This window comes from Dendropsophus ebraccatus, chromosome 12, assembly GCF_027789765.1.
Source record: "Dendropsophus ebraccatus isolate aDenEbr1 chromosome 12, aDenEbr1.pat, whole genome shotgun sequence".
Classification (NCBI taxonomy): Eukaryota; Metazoa; Chordata; class Amphibia; order Anura; family Hylidae; genus Dendropsophus; species Dendropsophus ebraccatus.
Genome location: NC_091465.1, coordinates 12,689,472 through 12,696,772, shown reverse-complemented (window position 1 = coordinate 12,696,772; position 7,301 = coordinate 12,689,472).

Sequence of the window (7,301 nt, the reverse complement as noted above, 5' to 3'; positions counted from 1 at the left end):
GAGGGCTCAGTGTAGGGACGTGACCCCAGAACATCACTAATAGGGGATAGGGGGAGATGTTTTTGTTCTTTCCCCTATTAGTGATGTTCTGGGGTCACTTCCCTGCACTGAGCCCCCACAGATCTCTTTATTCTTATATGCCACAAAGCATCCAGTGTATAGGACCCAACTACAACAGCTGCAGGCACTACAACTCCCAGCATGTACTGACAGTCTGCAGCCCTCAGGATATGCTGGGAGTTGTAGTAAAGTAGTACAATCCTATGATAACTGCCGCTGTAGACAGATGTATTACTGGACCTTCAGGGCTGATGGTTGTCACCCACAGATTGCAGCCACCAGGAGCCTCTGCACACAGTGATTTATTACAGGGTTGTCCTCTCAGAGACTACAACTCCCAGCATACCCTGAGAGCTGTATAAATGGAGGGTGTTCTGAGATTTGTCACAGATACAGATGAATTCAGGAAAGGAGCGGGGTCAGCATGTCGTGTCTCACTGGTTGTATATTGGTGGTTCCAGGTACCCCAGTCCAACACTGGACAGAACCAGTCCCCCGGCCTCCTTCCTTCCTCCATCACGTCTGTTTGATGAGAACAGCGGGCATCAGGCAGAGCGGCACCCAAGTGCCAGGGTATATACCATGCATGTACAGTAACGGCGCGGCGGGGGGGGGGGGGGTGAGGGGGGGCGCCTCTGCGTGCAAAGTGCCTAGGGCAGCATGAACTCTAAATACAGGCCTGCCTCCTCCCACTCCTCTTCCGGGTACCACGCATCCCGCTCCATTCGTCATGGTAGGGGATCAAGCCTTCCCTTTACTGAACAACCTGCTGCGCCCTTACCCACGGAGAGGGCTGGATGAACGGGGGAGAGTATTTAACCGGAGGCTGAGCCGGGCACGTAACTTCGTGGAGTGCGCCTTCGGAATCATGACTAGTCAGTGGAGAGTGTTTACCACTGCCCTGCAGTTGAACTTGGGCACAGTTGACATGGTCATTAAAGCTGCCTGTGTTCTCCACAACTACCTCCGGGACTATGCTCCCACCCCGGAGGTGGACGTGGAGACACTGCCAGCTTTTAGTGCCCCTATCAACTATGGCCAAGGGAGACAACTCAACCGCGGGATAGTGGTCAGGAACCTCTTTGCTGACTACTTCATGACTCCTGAAGGCGCCGTGCCCGTGCCCCTTTCACAGCCTCCGTTATGAGCCACGGCCACAGGACTGATGTTTTTCCGCATGTATGTCACCTGTCTCTGGGATGTGTTATTTTTTTTTTTCTTTGGGTCTTTGAGCCAGATGTATTTGTTTATATTTAATTAGCCTTATATTTTTAATAAAAGAAATATATACATTTTGTTATTCCACTAAACAATGTGTCTGCCTTTTCAATGTATGTCAACCATGTTGTGTGTTCCCACATAGTAGTGTCCGAAAATACACCTAACTTCACTACATATACTACTGGCCACTAATTATCGAGCATGGTCACATCCTGCTAATGTTAATTGGATAGTCCTTTGAACCTAGTGTGCTGAAAGATTGATGTGATCAAAACATGTGCATTTCCTATGGAGTGACCAGCAGGGTGCGCACTATATGTAGAACTTTCTAGTGTGGGATATGTAACAGGATCTGATATCTTCTAGTGCCAAAGTCCATCTCACTTCTTAACAATCACTATTAACACACCACATATATCCCTCCACACATCACCCAGGTGCGCCAGCTGGATGTGGTCTACTTAGGTTGCGTTTCTAAAAAAATCTTTATCCATACATTTTTGGAAGTAAAACACAGAAGAGTGTATTAAAATCTGAGAAATCTGGCTCTTTACTTTATCACCTGTTCCTTGTCTACAGTCATCTCCTGCATTTCTTATCAAAAATCAATCACATCAATGCCTGTGTAAACGCGACATTATGTAGTTTATTGTGTGTACGTTGATATATCCTCCACTTTGTACATAATGACCACATGCTAAATGTCCTGCAGGAGGCGATTTCTACTCCCATCGGACATAGAGCTCTATGTGGAAATGATAGTGTAATGATAATAAACATTCATGTACAAACAAATGTAAGTGATCATCACAAGCCTCTCCTGCTCTGGCCACTTCCTGCCTTGCCCACAGATGTCAGCATAGAGCAGGCTCAGACCTGAAAAAGAAGGAATCGCAGCATTCACTACATCTTCGCTAGTGGCTTCACAATACGTGTATTTCACTCAGTATAGCTAACAAAAACAGGAGTGGATTCAAAACACCCAAAGGATCTCTTGACACAATGTTGTAATGTTGTGGATGTGCGCCATTAAAACACTAAATAAGGACATTTCCAAATAACATCCCTTCTTAGAAAATAAATGCGAATATTTCACATTAAATGGCGCACATCCACTCAATTTCGACATTGTGTGAACAGACCCTTTGTGTTTTTACTCCACTACTGGTTTTGTTAACAATACTGACCAAAATATCCGGACTCAAATACACGTATTGTGAACCTACTACGAACATGTAGTGAATGTTGCGATTCATTGTTTTTCATGTATGACAGTGCTCTCTGCTGACATCTGTGGCCAAGGCAGGAAGTGGGCAGAGCAGGAGAGTGTTGGCCTGATAAATGAAATACTTAACTACATTAATATTTCCTATCATGACACATTATTTTTAACACATACAGCAATGTCTCAGATATGATTAGAAATATCCTCCTGAAGGACATCCAGCATGTGTTAAATTTCTCCAAACCAAAAGCATACAAGTAAATTTACTAACACACAATAGCAACATTCAATACATCTTTCTATGCAAACAAAGTCCACTAAGTGTTTTTAAGCCTATTTCGTAGTTCCTTAGTGCCAGTCAATAATCATTTTTGTTTTTAACCCTTAACCACTCAAACATAAACAAGTCAAAAATATACATTATGGAAACAACAAGATATGTCGAAATGGATTTATTACATGTATAAAAAAAAATCACATTCACATGATAGTGTGTGTGGGTGGATGTGGCCGAGGGTGTGTGGAGACTACTTTGGACCATGTTGACAGAAGTTAGAATAGTGTGCAGAGGCAATAGTGTGGGCAATATGTGAAGGCCACAGCCAGCCTGACTGTATTCTGGCAAAACAAAACTAAAAGGGACATCCCAATCCCCACAAGCTGTTATTGTCATCCCTAGCTAATGTGATGCCAGACCTTGTAAAAAGTGTGTTATTGATGTGCTCCTGGTGCGCACAAATGTGATGAAAATATGAATGCTAGTAAGCCGCGGTTGGCACAAAGGCCCTACAGTGTAGCAGACAAGGGGTGGTGTTGGTGTGGTTCAGGAGAGGGAGTGCGGACCAAACACAAATGTTGTTGGACGGTAAAGGCACATGTCACTCTCTCTCGCCAGGCTCCACAGGACCCTCTTGCCATCTTGGTGGTGGAGTCCTGGCCACTCCCTCTGGCAGATTAGGTTCTTCATTCTCTTCATCCGATGAGGCCTCTGCTGGTTGCTGAACTACTTGTGGTCTGAGGAGAAAACAACACTGGTCACAATCTAAGATGGCACTTTTGTTTAAGGACATATTTAGCCATATAACTAAAATCGATGCATCCAATGCAGGATTTGACTCTGCCTGCTTTCACACTATTTTCTATGTACGAGGTGTCACAATAGAACTTTTTACACTATATTCACACACTGTTGACCCAAAATGTGGGTCTTCACAAGGCCACCCGAGTGGAACATTATTTTACTCTATGGACACATTGCGTCTATTGTTTAAACATTATGAATACAGTCCACGCTATTGGCATAAATGGCATTTCATGTTCTGGCTTAGATCCTGGAGGGATCAAAAGCTGTTCCAAAAGCGGTTAGGCCAGGCTGCATTTGTTAGTTATCTTGTGTCCAGCAGGGGGCGCATCATCTTACCGAAATAGATATTACTCTAAAGTGTTGACAAAATATACTGCTCCCCCTGCTGGAGCCTCAATGTATATAATCTAGATAAATATAACACATGTCTATGTCTGCACACATAAGACACTGAGCTACTTCTGTCATCATCTGATCCTACCATGGACACATGCAATTAACACACACACTTACCTGCGGCGTCTGGTGGAATTCAAAATGAAACGCAGCATTCGGGCAAAACGCAAAGCGGCCAGTTCTTCTTGTGAGGCCCCACGCCTCATCAGCTGCCGTCGCTGCCTGATGAATCTGTCCCTCACACTGGACCACCTGGTCTCCACATAGTTAGCTTCAACCAAAAGCATCCACACATTAGTAATATATCAGCGTCAGGTGACCATAACACTAGAGTTGATGGTTTGCCACAGTGGCTAAACAACTTACCAATTATCCATTTCTGTAATCTAGTATGCTGGGCCCAATCTGGGTATACAATCCGGGAAACCTCCCTCCATGCGGCACTCCGCGTTAGCCGGCTTCTGTACCCAGGCGCAGGGCCGTCCCATAGCAGTGGCCGAGCATGGACCTGAAAATCAACAAAAATTACAGTAACGTCTTAGAAATTATTAGTCATTAAGGTCATAGCTACTACACCCATTTCACATGCTACACGCCATGTTTGATTTTCAATAGTACGTCACTTATGTGGGTGGGGTCTCCAGCTTCACCTGCAGCTAACTACCTCCCTCCATGATGTTTGCTGGCGGCACATATCATATACACAGTACACTACTACTCACATCATGTCCTCATAGTATTTGGCGAAAATAGATGTGCTTACTACTAGGGAATGGAAGCCCACAATCCGGCGCGGGGCTCTGGTCTCGGATAGCGACACGGGGGGACACGCCTCCTCTCTGTAGTATCGCCACCTCAGCACTGGGCGTAGCGGGGGTGGGGGGGGTTAACAATTGTGTGTGGTGTGCTCGGCGAATTGCTATGTGACACCATGTAACGCTGCTCAGCTTACCCATTTGTGTCCGGCCTTGTCACGTGGTAAGCCGCTGCACTACAAGTGGCATAATGGGCGCACACGCCTCTTTGAACGTGGCTGCTGCGTATTGTGTGTGCTTCCGACGTTACAACGCCTGACAAAGTACAAAGCAGAGCAGCGCTAAAAGCCAAACTACTCATTAGCCGAGCAGTGAACAGAATTAGCACAGCACACCAAACACTCCGGCTAACCAACCACCCCGCTACGCACACTGATGACGTGCATGTACTACAGAGAGGGGGCGTGTCCACGCTGTGTCGCTAGCCTATAGCATCATCAGACTGCGCCGGATCTTGTGCGTGATTTGCGTACTATTAAAGCGTCCTCCTTATGATGACACTATCAGCACATTATATGGGAGGATTTCTCCTATGTATGTGCCGCCAACACCCATCATGGAGGGAGGAGGGAGGAGGGAGGAGGGAGGAGGGAGGAGGGAGGAGGGAGAGAGTTCGCTGCACGGCCATCTCGCTAACAGCAAACCTAAGTCACGCCCTGGTTGCCCACCAACATGTGCTATTACAAGGACAATTCCTCGACTAGGCATTACTTACAAATCTCTCCTAAAATATGATGTGCGGTACATGGTCCGAAAGAGCTAACACATTCACAGATTTGGAGGAGACACACACATCTGAAAAGACTAATGCAGTCATTGCTCGATTTCAAGCGCCCCTTGATGGCAAACACATAGGAATTACACACAATCGTACTTACATCAACTACTCTGAGCGATGTATCGTGCCACTAAATGACTATGGACAATCGTACAGATAAAATAAATATTATCTAGCATCTAGTGATCGATCATTACATTATCGATTTACTTTCGCAAAATTATTTCTCACTTAAACCGGCTGCAATAACAGATGTGACTTTTGGACATCCAAAAACCCGCTCGAAAAGGCAATATTTCTAAATTACATGTATGTAAATGTGATTCACACAACAAATTACAGTCATACATTAAGTCACGGCCACACAACTATCTTCTCCGAGTCCAAAGGAGGATCTAAATGTGTGTATCAACGATCTTATCTATGTATAAACCACTCCCAACACCTCCATAAAATACTTACTTCACTGATAAGCTGGCCGACGTCTATAACAGACCGATCAAGATCCATCTCTGGCTGCATCGATCACTCAGGCTTTGTTGTCCAAAAAACTGCTTCTTCCAGCGACGGTTTTAAAAGTGCAGATCTTCGAATGCAGGCACATTCTAAATAACCTTGGCTTCTACCCATAGGAACTCAAAATGATACATTTGTTATCTCCATCCAGTCACGGACACGGCCTAGGTGAAGCCTGGCCACAAGCAGTTGTTACATTCATCCCTGTATTTTGTGTTATATTTAAAAATATACAAGGACAATTCCAAAATAAGACCGTGAGAAATGTGTGGAAAACAATATTTCTCTCATGGCTAAGCTTCAAAAAAATAATTAGTTTCTTCTATCATCCTATGTCAAGGCCAAATGCCAATCCTGCTCTCATCACATAGGTGCAACTAGCCACACTGCAGGGTGGCACTCAGATACATGCACTAACAATGCTATATAATATTTGGCCACTTCTCCAAGAAATGGACCACAAACACAGCATTCCTTTCCCTTCCGGACCAAAAGGCACCTGCAAAGGTCCAGGACACATGTCCACTCTCTGACAAGGCCGAGAGCACACCTGTAGCAACGATACCTCATACCCAGCCCTCAGGCCAGGCACTCACTGGTCGTCAGTTAACTGCAAACAAAGGTGTAATCTCCAGAAGGAGAAAACTGGTGCGCAGCCATGAATTGACCACAGAACAACATGTTTGTTATTCCTAGATTCATTCCTTACACCCCTTTGTTTGCACCATGTCGTAGCTGCTTGCCGCTTGTGCCCCACTATTTCTGTGATCCGTTCTATATTGAAGCTACCGAACCGGTGGATCAGCCCAGCCACTATGTCCATATGTGAGCGAACACACTCATTTACATATGCAAATAACCAGCCCTTGGCGGCAAAGGCCACTGTTGAATAGAAATCTACGTGAGTTTGCAGTTTTGGTACTGACAGGGTTAAGAAATTGAGATTTACCATATGAAATAGAGGCTTTGGATTCAGACTGATAAAGTTTTGCCATCTGTATACATGGCTAATCGGCCTGTCGCATTAATGCAAATGATTACGCTAAACAAAGTGCACAACCAGCTAAGCTTTTTCTGGGAGAGGTGAAAAAATGAGAGATTATATCAATACACAAGGAATTGTATTCCAAAACATTGTCAGACTTGCCAAGCAATATGATGTCACAACAGTAAAGTCAAAGTTAGATTAGGACGGAGGGGGAAGGG